Here is a 17,230-nt window from a genome sequence, read left to right on the forward strand (position 1 = left end):
CGATGAGGGACGCGCAGGCAGCGCCGCGCAGCCCCCTCCCATCTCCCGGCTGGGCGTGAACCGCCCCTTCCGTGGCGGGGGTGTCCGCACCTGGGTCGCCCGGAGCCTCGAGGACCCCAGCCCGGCTGTCCTGGCCCAGCCCCCACGCCTGACGGCCCGCGCTTTCGGCCTCCCTGGGCTGTGGGTCCACCCTTCCTGGGCGCTGGCGGGGTGGGGGAAGGTCACTCCGGGACGCCAGACCGGCGAGGACTCTGCCCAGCTCCGCCCCGCCTCCCGCTCCTGCACCTGCCGCCCCCTCGCACTCCCCGCCACTGCGGTTGCAGTTCCGGCCCTTCCCTCTTCTTTGCAGGCCAGCCCAGCCGGCAGCCCCGGTTCCTGACTATCCGGCTGTGCCCCTTGTGGGCGGCCTGAACCACCTCGAGCAGGACAATTGCCAAACCCACCCAGAGCGGTAGCCCGGAGCTAGGGCTCGGGAGGGGTAGCCCGCAGTGAGTTGTCCCATAGAAACCGGTTGAGACTCACGCCAGTCTAGACCCCAGGCAACAATATCTGCACGTGACCCAGCCACCGAGGACTTTCTTGGTGCCAGGTTGGCGGCGGGTATTCTCATTGGCATGCTTTTATGCCCCCTTGGGGGTATCGATCCCTTTGTTCTGCTATAAAATTCTTGGAGCCAAAGGACCTTTGGGAAAACCTAGCGCATAGGGCAAGATGTTGCAGACCTGGGGCATAGAGTACACCTTCCCACCCTTTGTCTGCTGTTGCTAGAAAGCCAAACTCTTGGTTTCATCCCCCTCCTATGAGCCCCCGAGCAGCTTTATACATCCCTCTGAGGGCAGTGACACAGCAGAAAACACCGGGATGCTTCTGCTTCCACTGCAGAGAAGCCCCATCCCCAGGGGCCATCATGGCCCATCTTGACGTCCCAGCCCCGTACCAGAGAATTCTCCAATACCAGGATGCTTGTCCTTGTCCTGGCCACCCTTCTGTCCCCAAGGTCAACCTCGCCGGCATAAAGACAAGCCCGAACTGATTAAGAATGAGCATTTTTCTAATCCTTCTCCAAGCTCACCTGCAGGACCTGTGCAAACCTGAACATTCCTGAAATTCGGGGGAGAAGCGACCACCTATCCACCAAGCCCCAGTGGGAGAGGCTGCAGGGCTCTGTCAAGGGCAACCGAGAGAGAGAACAGCTTATTGAGAAAGGAAGCCACCTCTCGTTTAGCCCCTGTAATGTTTATGTTGGAAAAACCCCAGCTTGGTAGTATGAGAGCTGCAGGAAGAGGCTGCACTTGCGGGTATGATGACCCTGGTCCCCTTCAGGCAGAAGTTACCTTATCGAGTAGTTTTCCAGCAGGACAGGTTGCTGGGAAGAGTATGTGTTGTTGAGTGTCCATTACTGTAACAGGAGGGAAAACCTGTAGGCAGAATCAGCAAAAAGAGATGAGTGGGGGAAGGGTAGCATGGGAAGGGATGAGGCGGTTCTGCGAGGTCGTGGTGCCCTTACTTGTGCCCACTCCGTTCCTGTACCTTGATTCCCAACCCCCCTTCCAAAAGAAGCATATGGTAAGACAAAATATGTAAAGAGAGTCTCCAGTGACAGATTTTCTTTTTTCCTAAAAAAAGTGTCCTACCTTAGCTCTTCAGAGGTGTAGCAAACATCCAGTAGACTGATGGTTGGTCTCTAGTCTTTGATTTACTGTCTTCCACTGGGGAATATCTTCTCCTTTCAAATTTTAGGTCCCTAGCTGTACTCATCCCCCCTTCCGTGCATGGAAACTCTTCACAGGTTCAGATAAAGTCCTGAGGGTCCCGTCTGCATAGCCAATGCAGCAGCTCATCCTAAGCCAGCCTCCTCCAGGCTTCCTGAAAACCTCCGGGTTTCCACCCAGACCTGGGATTGCTGCTGGAGAACATGATCTCAGCTCTATAGGAACCAGATTTATCTCAGTAGCTCATCTCAGACTCCACTTGCCCAGCCACTCTAGACCATCTGGAACTGTACCACCCATCTAACCACTTCACCACACAGAACAAGCTGGTAAAGACCTACATTCACATTCCCAGCTTCATGCATGCTAGCTGGGTGACCTTGGGCAAGTCACTTGTTCTCTCCAGGGCTGTTCTCTCAGTCATAAAATTGAAGTGATACATTATTGCAAGGATAAAAGGAGAGATACGGGAAAGTGTTAAGCACAGTGCCTGAGGCATGGCAAGAGCTACTAAGTAGCTAGCTTAATTATAATCAGCTGTTTCCATTTGACCTTGGCTAACCTTGGGACTGTTGCTATGACTTTGTCACCTTCCCACTCTGATACCCACCCCGTACCAGGACTCTGAGTTCCCATCAGCCCCTAGAAGGTCACCCTGACGCATTCCCCACCCTCTCTGCCACCTTTCCCCTTGCTTTCCAGTGTGCTTCCTGCTCTGTGACCTCCTCCAACTCAAGTAATGAATAACTCAAGTACGTTATGTCCCGTTGGGCTGTGCTGAGCTGGGCTTTTGTTCCAAGGCCCCTTCTGTGAAGGGTGCTGTAGCAGCAGGTTGAAAGCGGAACATGTGTGGTTCTCCAAAGGGAGGGGTGCCCTGGCAGGTGGAGTGTGTGGCTGGGCGTGGAAGAGGGTGTGGACCATGGGGAACTAAGACAACTTTTCAATCAATGCCTATGGAAATCCAGTGTTTCTCTGCAGAAAGGAGAAAAAAATTATTCAGTTCAGTTTAAAGGCTCAGGAGGAAGAGAACAATTTTTAATCCCTTTTTTCAGTGCAGGCTGGGGAAGAGGCATGGTTCTGGAGTCCTGTGATTGGTTCTGCCCAAGGTTAGTGCTCTGTGTGTGGGTGGATGAGGGGAAGCGGAGAGCAGGAATGGCAGGAGAGCGGTGAGAGACCTCCGTCCCAGTGAGGATGACAAGTTCTAACTCAGGAAATGAATAGATGCTGTTGCGATTGAAGAAAAATCTACGCTGGAGGCAGACAGGCTGGCAGGTAAAAGCAGGACAGAGCAGTCCTGCTTGTAACAAGGTGGCCAGTCAGAAGCTGGGCTGGGAGAAGAGGCAGGACAAATCAACCCCTATCAGTAAGATCCTTGTGTTCAGAGAAGCTAAAGTGAGGGTGCCTGCAAAAGAGAGGGTGCAACTTGGCAGGCTGCATGAGGTCGAACCAGATTTGAAAAACAGACTTTCCCCTCTCTGCCCCTCCCCAAATATTGGCTCTCTGAATCTCTCGGCCAAACACAATGCAGACTGCTCTGCAGAGGGCTCCGCAGGGCTGAGCTGCCAATCCCACCTTCACACACGTGCTCACTCACAGTGGGGTTCTGTTTGGCCAGCCCTAGAGTATTTTAAGTACAGCGTGGAGGGGATGAGGGTATGTGTTGCATGGTGACTCATCCTGGCAGCAGAAACTATGTGCAGTGCAGAGAAAAATGGCTCAATGGCAGGCTCTGTTTGCAGTGGAATGCACAGCTCTGCAATGGAAGACAAAGAGGGCTGGGAGAGGACGAGCACTGGGAAATCTGCTGGACTTGCCACGTTGGCCAGGACATGCATAGATACCTGAGTTGCACCTAACATGGGGCTGGGCTGAGTGCCTTACCATCACAGAAGGATGCCGGATTGCTCTGGGGCTTCATTCTGTGCTGCACAATGGACCTGGCCTGTTTGACAAAAAATCAAATAATTCTCCAAAATGGTTCTGGTTTCTAACAATAATTTAGCACTGCTGCAGTTTAGACCCTATCCCTTCACTTCTTTCATCTGAAGGCATTCTGTTCTGGCACTTTCCTATTTTACTGGATCTGGAATCGAATCCTTGTGTGAGGACATAGTATGGAAATAACAAAAAAGGACTTTTTTTTTTTTTTTTTTTTTTGCTAGGGATGTTGGTAAGTGGACCATTCCTGTCATCAGTGGGAATGGTAGGTTACCCGCTTATCACCTTGGCTCCCAGGCCTTGACTAGCAGACTCCCAGAAGTTGTTTTCTGCTATGCTGTTTCCTGTTTCTTGAGAGAAAGTCCAGAAAGCATCCCTGATATAGTGAGAATACTGGCATTTCTCTCCACCTGCCATGTCCTTTGCCAAATTATTAAACGTGGATAGTGGAGGTGACCAAGGCAGGCACAGAAAAGAAGACACACAGAGAATGATTTTTGTTCTAGCGGGACCGCAGAGGCGTCTGGTCTTTGCAATAATCTGAACTTACTTGCATGATTAGTAGGTGGTAGGCCTGAAGGCCCATGGATAAGTGGTGCTAAACCATTGTTAGAGCTTTCAGACTTAGCCTGCCTGCTTTTTTCTACTCCCCCAGTGGGGGGTAAATTGGTTGAATTTGGTTTTTTCCTTGGAAAATTGGCACCAACCGGCACCTCCTCTAAGCTTTAAAAAATAAAGTTCCTTTCCAGAATTTTCCATCTGCTTAAAAGGCAATGATCAGACACCCTTCTGAGAGGCTAATCTCAATAAGAGGAGGTCCCACGACATCATTCCCCTGGCAGAGGCATGGTCTCAACAGCCCCAGAGACGAACGTAGATGAGAGAGGATCTGAGGTATTTCATGACTCCTCTCTTGCTGGACCACTTGGAGTCTTCTAGAGATAAGGAGGAATATCTATTTTATGGTCTGCTTGATCTTCAGCTTCTTTCAGCAGCGTTTGTTTAGAGCCTAGAGGTAATATATAGTCATTGTAGATAAACTCATTGTGTATTAACACTGAAGATAATATCAGATATTCTCTAGTACAAACTCCCCTCTCCTGCGACAAGGTAGCTGGTCAGTTGGCCTCTCGTTGAACACCTCCAGAGACTGTATACTCCCTACCTTGCAGCTCCCATTCCATTGTTGGGAAACGCTGGGCTAAATCCTAGCTCCTTATAACTTCTGTCCAATCCTAGTTCTTGCTTTTAGAGGAACAAAATGCAACCCTGGTATATCTTCCACGTGGCAGCTCTACATATATTAGAAACATCCTTTGTCTCCCTAATTTTCACTTTTTCTAGTAAAAAATCTCCTATTTCTTCAGTACTTGTGTGAGAAACTTTCCAACCCTCTTCATTATACTTGCTGCCTTCATCTGCATGATTTCTCATTTGCTCGTGTCCTCTTTAAAGCAGGTACCCTGGTTCTGAGGAGATCAGAGTTCAGTGGAGCTAATATTTGTGTATGATCTGGACATTATCATCTTGCCAACCACTGTTATCACAAAGCTACGTCTTCATGGCGTTTTTGAGCCAACGCCCCTCTAACACTGACCCCAAGTAAGTATTTTAGAAAAATCTCTTGTACTTGCAAAAAAACAGAGATACCCTCTCCCTCAAAATCTAACACAAGTCAAACGGATACCTATGAAGCAATAAGGGCAGGGGCCATCCATCCCTGATCTCCAGGACAGGGTACTGTAAACGCTGTCCTCACGAGGACTGTCCTGGGATGGTGCTAGGCCAGGGTCCAGAGAGCTTGGTTCTGGCTATTCTAGCATTTACCCACTGAAATGACTCAACTGAACTCTAAATGCTGCTTCTTCCTTCTAACCAACCCTGACTTTCTCTGCTTCTTCAGCTCTCCCAGTGCCCAACTTTGTTTTCCATGCAGGTCAATTGGCAGAGGTTCTTGTGGTCCTGCCTTTCTCATGATCCTGCAGCCGCAGTTCCCATGGCTAACTGGCAAAGCTTACCTTGCTTCTAGTCTGGATTCCAGGCAAAGGGAATCGGATTGGCACAGTTCACATTTTCCAGCCAGGTCACAGGTTGCTGGGAAACCTAAGCCTGCTGACTGCCTTGGTGTAGGTTCCTCCCTGTGATGTGGTCAAGATACAGAGGAGGGAGTCATGCAGGATTAAATGGCTGCTTAGCTGTTGCCTGGTGTAAGGCAGACAGGCACTTTCAGATAAGCAGGATGACAGGTAGGCGAACAAACACACAGAATAAAGAACCTTTTATACCCCATAAAATATACTAACTTTTCTTATTTCTGGGGCGCTGTACCTTTCCACATCTTTCTAGAAATATTGTGTTTAGTTTGTAGGGATCAAAACAAAGGGAAGAAATGAATAGAGACTGTTTTGCACTTATTTTACTTTTGGGAGGAGCTGGGAGGCAGGAAAATGTAAAATAATTTGCATAAACTAACTTACAACTTAATTTATACTCATCTCTGTACTGAGTAATGAGGAGGTTTTATGATCTGAAGGAGCAAATCCTTTAGGCAAACCAGCTGTTTGCAGTATCTGTTTTCTGGCTAGCTAACAGCATGTTTTTTGATGAATAAATGATAACATTCAGTCTTTCATATGTATCATGCACATGTCAGTGCACCCAATCATCCCAGCAGAAGGCACACTCCTTTTACTAAGACGTTACTGAAATGCATCCTGCGTACCTGATGGGCCTCCTGTCCAGTTACATAGCATGACACATCCCACCAGGGAATTTAACTTCTTAGTTCTAAAAGTCATTGCTATACTTTTCCTTACAGTGATACCACCAAGGACACTGCCCGCATAAATAAGTGGAATAATGAAAAGACCAGTATGATTGAGCCCTGGCTTCTCTAAGAGCTCTTGTTCCATTTAAACCTACTGTCATCATCTTAGAAGCCACACTGATAACTGCATTTATCAGACACTTACTAGAAGCCAGACACTACGCCAAGTATTTAATGTGGATTACCTTCCCTCCTCCCCTGTTTTCTGCTTTATATTACCTTTCTTACAACGTAATGAGGTAGGTCCTATTAGTATCATCTTCATTTTACAAATGAAGCAGCCAAGTCTCTTATAGACTAAGGCTAGCAAGAAGGGAGGCCACCTTCAAACCCAGGCAGTCTAGCTCCAGAGACCAGGCTCAGATCCACTAGATATAACTTCCACTTCAGGGGGAAAATGTATACCCGTAGAAAGTGCAAGCATAGCTTATGGCACCAAATGGGTGCTGTCATGTGAAGGCTGGTTTATTTTTTATGTTAAAAATCTCTCCAAGATCATGTAAATCTTCAAGGAGGTCACAATTTAAAGAAACTTTTTTTGGATTCATGCACTCATCCATCAATCATTCATCGATTGCCTGCTGTGTGTATAGTATTATATTAGAAACTGCGGGAATAACAAAGGACACGACATCTGAGATATAGTCTGGACATTTTAGCAGCAAACATTCTGGTTGGGGAGCAAAATACACAGAAATGAGTGAACAACAATGCAAGGTGCTAAATGATTGTGTTTCACAATGAATACCACAAACAAGAGATACAATGAGAATTTAGAGAAGAGATACCCTTTGTGCAAGAGGTAAATCCTGTACAGAAATATTGATGGTGCCTGAGATAATACCAGGCAGGAAGGAACATTTGTTTGCTAATTCACTGAATATTGATGGACCTCACAGTGTGCTGGTCACTGGAGAGTCGAGACGGCCAAGCAGTTTATTCTGTCATGTGGGAACAGCCTGAAATTTGCTTAGGGTGCTAGGAGAGCGCACAGGACTTAGTCCTCCTGAGAGTTGGGATGACTTCCAAAAGATAGGGACATTTGGACAAGGAAGAATTAGCCTGTGTGAGGAAGTGAGAGGAAAGGCGTGGGCAGAGGGGAAGCATGTGCAAATGCACAGAAACACAGGATACATTTCATTAGGGTAGAATGAGAGAACTCCTTTGATCGGGACAAAGCGGTTTGTTTTTGCTGTTGTTTTGTTGTTTTTGAGACAGAGTCTCTATTGCCCAGGCTGGAGTATAGTAGTGTGATCTTAGATCACAGCCTCAACCTCCTGGGCTCAAGTGATCCTCCCAGCTCAGCCTCTAGAGTAGCTGGGACCAGAGGCACATGCCACCACACCCAGCCAATTTTTTTATTTTTTGTGGAGATGAGGTCTCACTATTTTCCCCAGGTTGGTCTCAAATTCCTGGGCTCAACTGATGCTCCCACCTCAGCCTCCCAAAGTGGCGGGATTATAGGTGTGAACCACTGCACCAACAGGGAAAAGATAAGACTTATAAGTGCAGGGTCAAGATTGCCCTTTTTTTTTTCTCTTCCTTCCTTTCTTTTCTTTTTTAAATGTTTACCTGGTAGCATAGATTCAAGTTGCCCTGAGTATAGACTCCCTAAACTGACCTTTCTTTTTTTTTTTTTTTTTTTAATTATACTCAAGTTTTGGGATACATGTACAGAACGTGCAGGTTTGTTACACAAGTATACATGTGCCATGGTGGTTTGCTGCACCCACCAACCCATCATCTTCATTAGGTATTTTTCCTAATGCTGTGCCTCCCCTAGTCCCCCCACCCCTGGACAGGCCCCAGTGTGTGATGTTCCCCTCCCTGTGCCCATATGTTCTTATTGTTCAACTCCCACTTATGAGTGAGAACATGCGGTGTTTGGTTTTCTGCTCCTGTGTTAGTTTGCTGAAAATAATGGTTTCCAGCTTCATTCATGTCCCTGCAAAGGACATGAACTCATTCTTTTTTATGGCTGCATAGTATTCCATGGTGTATGTGTGCCACATTTTCTTTATCCATAGACAGGCCTTTCTAAAGGAAGAACTGGAGTGAAGCAGATCCAAGTTCATCAGGGAACTGTGACTTCATGCCTATCACTCCCCCATTCATAAGGGATAGGAAGGAAAGATACAAGTTCCTCTAGCAAAGGAAATCAGGTTCCCTCCTCACTGTTTCTCCACTGCTGCGCTCCTGGGTTGAAGTGGGTGATGCTCGGCTCTATGCCGCGATGGCCAATGGGAAAAGTCAAGCGTAACTGTAAAACACCATTGTCCTGAAAGACAGCAATCTTCCTCCTTTTGCTTCTCCCATGGCTTCTGCATAATGTTTGCTTAAGGAAACTTGGACATGCTCAGAAAATGGCCTTTCCCCTACAGGACAATATTTCAAATGAAATTAGAATTAGACTCAAGGAAACCAGGCAGTGATCTCATAGGATATTTGAAATATATCAAGACTCCCATTTTCTTAGCTTTCATGCACATCTAGATGTGAAATGGAAGTGTTGTTCTCACCTCCGAAACACAGGGCTTCCCCTCTGCCTGCCACACCCTTCCCCTCAGTCCTCACACAGGCCTACTCTTCCTACCCCTTATGGGAAAAAAGTGCAGTTACTTGGAAATGATTATTCTCACCTCCAGGACACAGAATACAGGTATTGTTCTCAGCACCAAACACAGCTTCCTTCTCCGCCATGGGTGGAAGAAAAGATGCTTCTACCCCTTCCTCCAATTTGAAATTGAGTACTTTACTCCCCAATGTCAACCTTTTACAATTTATTTTTTTTTTGGTTCTGTGAACCTCCCAGCACTATAGTTTAACTGTGAGTTAATTAAATATCTTTTGGGAGTGTGCTTGCAAAGCTAACCTTCATGTATGTTATTGACCTATAGAAAAATGTGTTGCAAGTTCCAAACAGGTAACATATGGATTTTTAAAACGTAACCTGTTGGTGAGATGCAAACCCTTCATCCTAATAATAATTTCCCTTCATTGGCAGATTGGTGCAGGGGTTGGGTGAAACTGAGCCTGCCAAGTCTTAGAAACTATCAGATTTGTATGAGAACTTAGAGGCGATTTTTCATATGAGAAAGTGAAAACTTAGAGTGGAAAAATGGCTGGTGAGCTTGGGGCAGGGCTGGTCTCTGACTGAGGCCTCATTCTTCCAGTCCATGTTCATTTTCCATCTCATGATTCTGCTTGGGTTAAACCACACAGCCACACATGAAGATGGAGAATATCATTGCCTACATTTGAGGGACTCCAAGAAAAAATTTCACTGTGATCCTCCATCAAAAAAGAAAAAGAGAAAAAAAAATCCCCATGATAGCTTTATCAGTTAGGGTTAGGTGTGGCTGTAACAGAAACCCAAAATAACAGCAGCTTCAACATCATGGGATTCTATTTCCCTCTGACTTACAAGTCCAGAGGTAGGTAGTCCAGGACTGGGATGATGGCTTTATTCCAATAAGTCCTCAGGGAGCCAAGCCCCTTCCAGCTCATCTTTTTACATCCCTTCTACATGGTCCTTGCATTTATGGACACCAGTCATCACATCCAGGGTGGAGGAGGGGAAAAACAGAAGTGCCAACCACCCTTCAAGGAAACATCCATCCTAGATGTCCTACACATCTGCTCCTATATCATTGGTCAGAACTTGGCCTCAGGACAACACTTAGCCATATGGGATGCTCGGAAATACAGTCTTACTCAGGGCACTTGTCCCCTGTTAAAAATTAGAGGTTCTGTCACTGCCTCTGCCACAGCGATGCAGAGAAACTTGACACATATGGATGTGCTCTTTTGTGTTAGTATTGTCAAAGCCTTTTTCAAAGACGAATCCTGGGAGGGGGCCCATTGTCTCATACTTTATTCTCCAATGAGAAGATCAAATCTCTTTCTTTTGTGGTAAGAAAGACAAGCCATTTGAAGAGCAAACCATTAGAAGAGTTCAGGCCACTGGGGTCAGGAGACATGGCTATGGAAATGACAGGGGCATAGAGCTGAAGAAAAATCTCAAAAAGAGTGCAGAGAAACAGATGCATGCCTTGCCATGGCACAGCCTGTGACATTGCTCAGTTGGCAAGGGCTGGCTCTGTTAATATTCTGCCCACCTGCCACCCTTCTCTACTTCCTGTCGCAATCATGGCTGCAATATCTGTCAGCCTCTTTGGGGGCTTGTGGGATTTAGACAGCTATTGTCCATTCTTAGTACAAGTTGTAGCCGGGCAGGGTGTGGTTACTCAGCCCCAGCATGCCAGTTGGGTGTCAGTTTCAGCATGTTAACTGACAGTAGGGCTTAGTGCAGTTCCCATTTAGCTGTAAATTAATAGCTACTTTCAGCAGATCACTAGTCCTTCAATTTCACTAGCCTTCCAGAAGGATGGAATATCACAGCGACACTTGGAAGCTTGTATTAGAGTTGACCAGCATTGGACTACACATTATTGAGGACACTAGGTTGCTTCTCCAGCTCTGTAAACTCCCCATGGCCACAAGACCTTTGCACATGCTATTTCCTCTGTGTCTGGAATGTTTGTCTTTCCCCTCTTGGCAAGATAACACCTCTGGAGTCTTTAGGGGAGACTTCCTTGACTTCTAAGAAAAAAAATGCCTTAGCCACAGGTTTTCCTGTCATTGTATAACTCTTCCTTGTGCCATTTGTCACAGATAATAATTTTTCATTCATGTGATTATTTGCTGAGACTTTAATTTTATGAGCACTAGCTTTTGCCACCTTGGTATCCCTTGTGTCTAGCACAGTGATGGGTACATTGTATGCACTCAGTGAATTTAGGTGAATCCATGAAGTCGCTGCACCTGCACATTTGTCTCCAACCCTAATGCAATTATAGAGTTTATCAATATATTGACGTGAACTGTCTATATCAGATTTACCTGCTTAGCTCCATTAACATGCAGATTCCTGGACTTTATCCCAACCCTATTGAATTAAGGTATCTGAGGAGGTACCTGGGATCCTCATGTGAATAAACTTCCCAGGTAATTTGCACACACCACAGTATTTGAGAAGCCCATTGCAGTTGGGAAGACAGTACAGTATACATATTATTAAGAGGCCCATGCTGTGCACAAGAATGAGCCTTCAGGATAAGACTGTTGTATTCAAGAGCTACCTCAGTCTGCTTACATTTAGAGAGAAGAAACTTATAAAACAACTTTCTCTTTGAGATCTGAAGATGCCAAGGAAAATTTGGAGACAGCTGTTAATTGAGCTTAGGGAGTCCAGATTATGTGGAATGAAACAATGTGTGTTCACGGTAGCACCTGTGCACAGACAATTTTAAAGAAATAAATCAAGACTTGATTGTCACCTGGTAGCTCACTATCTGCCCTCCCCCCAACCAACCTCCTCTCTTAGGTAGAGTAGTAACAGGAAATCCTTGTTGAGGGGCTTCTGAAGCAAAACCTAAGTCCTCCACGGAAACTTAAGTCTGATTTCCAGCCTCCAAATTTAATCACACATATGGTCACCTATTAAAGTGAGCTGATGCACTTTAATCCTTGTTTTTTTTAAAATTAAAATAATTGGAGTATAATTGTTCTGAAGTTAAAAATCCACATGGGCAACCACACTAAGTGAGGTCTAAACATACAATTTAACAACAAATGGTGTGAAAGCCCTTTAAAACAAGAGTTATACTGAACATTTTGGTCTTTCTTTCTTTCTGCCCACCCCAGTTGCTTTTTAAACTCAACACCAAAGGCCTCTTCTTCCTCTTCTAAGATTCTTTCCTTCTCTGTCTCATCTTGAGGGCAGCTTCCTATCTTTCTTTAAGGATCATAGATTCTTTACCTTCCAAGGATTTTGTCCTTTCTCCCATTGCCCCGGGTTTTACCTCCTCTTTTTAGTATTTTAACAAGGTTTTGAATAATCATTGTCATTTCTCTTTTAAAAATAGTTCATTATGCTATCTTGCCAAATATCCAACTCTTATATATTAATAGCCCCACTAAAAAGAAAACAGAATGAGCTGATGTATGAATTAGGGTTATGAATAAAGATTAAAAATTCAAACCATGAAGTATTCAAAACATAAGAAAATATCCCTAAGAAGGACTCAAGCACAGTACCTGGAGAACAACTAAGAAGAAGGTCTATATTCAAACTGTGAAGTCCTTAAAAAAAGAGACGAAGTATTATTTTGCCTGTGAATTATCCACAGTTTCTGGCACAGTGCCTGGAACATAAAAGCTTCAGGAAATATATGTTGAATAAATCATTGAAGGAGGAATCTCCAGTTTTAACCAGGAGACTTGCTAGTTTAATGTAAGGTTGATGTTCAAAGTAAACTTCTTCTGAACCCCAAAAGTTTATTGCAACCCAGCAGTAACTTACCTGGCCAGATGGTTTAGAAAGTGGGTAATTGGCAAGAGGTATAAACCGTTCCCTTCTTGAAATCTATGATCCTCCCATCACAGCACTTGATACCTTACACTTTCAAGGTCCTCAGCTTTTCGGGGATGTTTCTGGGTTATGGTAAGGAAAAAAGAAATTTTTTGATGACAAAATATAGGGGATTTTATCTAAGAGCCCCTTTGTAGAGTTAGCCAGATATATTTCATTGTGGTGCTGTGGAAAGTGCATGGGTTTCCAAGACACAGCCATCTGAAGCTGTGAAAGTTACCTAACTATATGAGGCTCCACGTTCTCATCTTGGAAATGGAAATAATGCCATCTATATTTTATTTTCATTGTGGGAACTTGAGAGAATTAAGGCCTTAAGACCTAGTAGAAATCAATACATGATAGCTTTTCCCTTTTGAATTTAAGCTGAATAGTGTCTGATATTTTTGTCTGTTTCATCATGGCTGGCTTCCAGTGCCTGACACAGAATACGTACTTACAATATTTGTTAAATAAATTACATTTTTGTTTAGTTACCAAGTCACAGACTGGAGATGCATCCTTGTATTTTGAATATTCTAAAATAGTAGAAAGTCTGGTGTTCCTATTAGCATCTGGCTTTAAGATGTTGTATACTATGCCAGTGGCAGCTGTATGCGTTCCCTACATCACATGGGGCAGTAGTACATGCAGTGTATAAGTGGGTCTTACAGTGTGGTCCCCAGACCAGCAGCATCAACATGACCTGGGAACTTAGCAGAAATGTAAATTCTCTGGCCCCATTCTAGAACTACTGAGTGAACAATTCTAGGGGTGGGGGTCTGTTGATTCTGATGTGTGCCAGAGTTTGAGAACCAGAACTATACATAAAAGTCCCCAGTGCTGTAATTAGACATGATCTGAGCACTGGATGCCAGAGAATTGATGACTTGCACTGAGAAAACATAATCACTGAGGATTTTAGAATATGATGCTTCCAGAGCTAGTATATTCCTGGTAGAGGATTCTCAGGAACCTGACAGATTCTAAGTTCAAATGCTTCTTCAGTGAACTGGCCTCATGATGTGATCTATAGACATGTGCCGGAAGCATTACCTAAACTGCTGTTTTTACTATGGTGCCCCTTCCACCCAGCTATAGCAGAGTGGACTGGAGTGAGCACTGACTCAAGGGAAGCTCCATCTATAAGCTAGCCCTCAATTCTTGTGTTAGGCAAGATGTAAGCCAAGCTGCTGTAATAGAGACCCAAAAATACAGGGAATCAAAGAAAATAGCAGTTATTTCTTTCTTTTGTAACAGCCTGGCGGTGAACCATCCAGGCTGGAATGGTGGCTCTGCTGTGTGGGTATTGAGAGAGCCTGCTCTCCTGTCTTGTTACTCTCGCATCCCCAGTGGTGGTGTCCTCCTTTGCTTGACTGAGCCCGAGTCAATATTGCATCTGCATTCTGTCTTACTGCAAGGAGAAAATCCAGGACAAGTGGTTTTGTCTTTAAGAAGATGATGCCAAATTTGTACATCTCACTTCCATTTATACCTCATTACTCACATAGTCATACCTCGCTGCAAGGCAGGCTGGGGACTGTAGTGTGCAACTGGCAGCCATGTGCCCACATAAAGCACACAGGGTTCTATTACTAAGAAGAAAAGAAGAATGAACACTGGAAGACCGCTAGCAGCTTCTGCCAGAGTTCTGAACATCTTCTCAGTTCCTCTTCTCACGGGGCCCACTGTACCAAGCAGCCCTATCCTTGGATTCCTGTGAGATTTCTGTATCCCAACATTAAAACCCTCTTTTCTAAAATTAGCCTGAATGGGAACCTGTTCTTCGTAATGAAACGCTGGGAATTAGAACGGTGCACCTCAAATCCCTCCTGTCTTAGTAAAGGTTGAAATAAACAGAATTTTGATGGGTGGTAGGTTCAGAGCAAGCACAAAATGAGAAGGATTGTGCAGTCCTGACTACAAGGATGGTCATAAGATGAGGTTAGCTGAGAATTTCCCCCACATGGCAGTTCTGAGCTGTCTTGAACACTCTGTAACCTCCATGAGAGCCCCAAGCCCAGGCCAGACAAAGCCATGGAGTGTGTTAACTTGTCTTTGGCAGCTTTCAACCTCTTTGTGCATTTTCAGCCAGTGAGATCCCTGCCATCAGAACTCCCATGTCCCGTGCTCATTCCCTCAAAATTCTGTGTTCTGTTGTGTGCACAGGCACTAGGGACTCCTTGGGGATCAGTGCCTCATTTAATGTGAAACTAGTAATGGGGAATTTTAGGTCCGTTTAGTTTATTAGGGGCTTTTGGTGTCCTGCAAATAGCACCCAGGCAGGGTCCTTTGGCCATGTTGCAGCAGCAGCTCTCTGTCTGCATTCCAGTATGATAGACTATGAGAGAAATAACATCTCTCTTCTTCCTTTAGGTTCAATCTGTCATTTACAATTGCCAATTCTATTTCCTGGAAAAACAAAAACAACAAAAACAGGTAGAACTCTTAGGTCTCTTCTTTCTCCAGCCTTGTTTATCTCCCTTCCTCTTTTCAAGTTGACCGTTTTGATTCTGCTGTTCAAATGCCTGGATCAGATCAAATGCCAGGATTGCTCACGGTACATTCAGTGAGGGATTATAATAAAGTACGGGGAATCAGGAGAAACCCACAATGGTGGGATTTAGCACATTCAAAGTTGAAAATAAAGTCAACGTTTATCCTTAATCAGCTCTGCCTTGATCTTATTCATCCTGGGTTTCTTGACTCTGTCTCTGGTTAGTTTACTCTTCCATGGGCTGTATCTTGGTACTCCATAATTTTCAGTGAAATACATTACAGCCCCATGACATTCTGTTTACAGTAGGTCTTATAGAAGGAAGGTAAGAAGGTAGGGGGAGGGAGTGAGCACATTACCAGGTGAATGGCCGCTGTGTGCCAGCCACAGCTAGATGCTTTTAATCCTCAAAACAAAACAAAACAAAACAAAGCTGGAGAGGAATTAATATTGTAATTTATGAGAAAGTGGAAGATTATGCAATTTGCCCAAGTTACTAATACCTAATAAGTGGTACACTCAAAATCTAATCAAGGTTGTCTGACTTCTAAAGCCTGTGCTCCAAAATTGGCATCAACACATTTATGTAGAGTCTTTTACTAATGCCATTAATTGTTATACCTTGGGAAAAAGGGGAGGCATATAGCTTATTTAAAGCACATTCTTTATTAGTGAACCAAGGATGGAGAGGGGGATGGAGAACCACTGTGAATAAATTCAGTAATTTATCAACAGGGGACTATGTTTTGCCACAGCTTTATTGTTTGACTCCAGAAGAACCCATTGTCTATTCTGTGACTTAATTTTACTGTCAGATTAAAAAAAAAAAAAAAATGTTCTCAGTGTTTGAAGAGATTAGCAGAAATCTAGATTTTTATGTGGTCTTTTGCCTAGATTTCCTTTTTATCGTAGGATTTTTATATAAATTATTTATATAAAATAATAAAAATAACATAAATATATATTATATTAATAAATTATTGTATAATGTAAATAATATTTATATGCTTATTTATGCAATCAATTATAAACACCCCATACAGAGCAATTTCATTTTAATTTTCTTGTTTTGGAGCGCAGTGGTGCTATTTCAGCTCACTGCAACCTCCTGCTCCTGGGTTCAAGCAATTCTTGTGCCACAGCCTCCCAAGTAGCTGGGATTACAGGTGTCTGCCACCACACCAAGCCGATTTTTGTATTTTTGGTAGAGACAGTGTTTTGCCATGTTGACCAGGCTGGTCTCAAACTCCTGGCCTCAAGTGATCCGCCCACCTTGCCCTTCCAAAGTGCTAGCATTACAGGCATGAGCCACTGTGCCTGGCCCATTTCACTTTCTGCTACTGCACTAAACAAATTTCTTAAAGGTAGGCCTTATGTCTTCATCAAGGAATCCTAAATTGTTAGACCTGAAAGGAACGTTAGAGATCATATTATGGCTGACGATATCTTTTTCTGTTTCCCTTACATGACCTGGCACCATACTTTGTATACAGTAGGGGGTTTAATAAATAGCAATTGCGTAAGTAGATAAATGCTTTGTATGCTTTGTAATTTGACCTCTCCCCCATATCCCCTATGAACAATGATACAGGAACAATTTGAATCTCTGAACACAATTATCATGTGTTTTATGCAATCATAACCACTCCTATAGGAGTTTGCTTGTTTTTGTAAGTGTTTTCCTCCTGAAATGACCTCTACTATCAGTTAGGTTTAGCTTAGAATATGAATTCCATGTATTCAAGTATTTTGTAGAAAAAATACCTCTGTCCTCTGTGATCGTATTAGAGCTACCTGATGACAAAGACAGCATTCGGGTAACACCATGAAACTGCATCACTCAC

At 44.3% G+C, this 17,230-nt stretch overlaps 2 long non-coding RNA genes across 2 annotated transcripts; both read right to left on the minus strand.

Moving 5' to 3' along the window:
• Positions 1–1,220: 1,220 nt before the first annotated feature.
• Positions 1,221–2,011, minus strand: LOC116472305 (uncharacterized). The gene is made up of 2 exons (XR_004249065.1): positions 1,635–2,011; positions 1,221–1,418 (listed from the first exon to the last, which is right to left on the minus strand). It is a non-coding gene; the product is annotated as an uncharacterized LOC116472305 (long non-coding RNA).
• Positions 2,012–8,300: 6,289 nt separating this feature from the next.
• Positions 8,301–13,565, minus strand: LOC131384102 (uncharacterized). The gene is made up of 3 exons (XR_009214620.1): positions 13,388–13,565; positions 12,842–12,972; positions 8,301–8,852 (listed from the first exon to the last, which is right to left on the minus strand). It is a non-coding gene; the product is annotated as an uncharacterized LOC131384102 (long non-coding RNA).
• Positions 13,566–17,230: the final 3,665 nt, after the last annotated feature.

The sequence above is a fragment of the Hylobates moloch genome, unplaced genomic scaffold (assembly GCF_009828535.3).
Source record: "Hylobates moloch isolate HMO894 unplaced genomic scaffold, HMol_V3 SCAFFOLD_8, whole genome shotgun sequence".
Classification (NCBI taxonomy): domain Eukaryota; kingdom Metazoa; phylum Chordata; class Mammalia; order Primates; family Hylobatidae; genus Hylobates; species Hylobates moloch.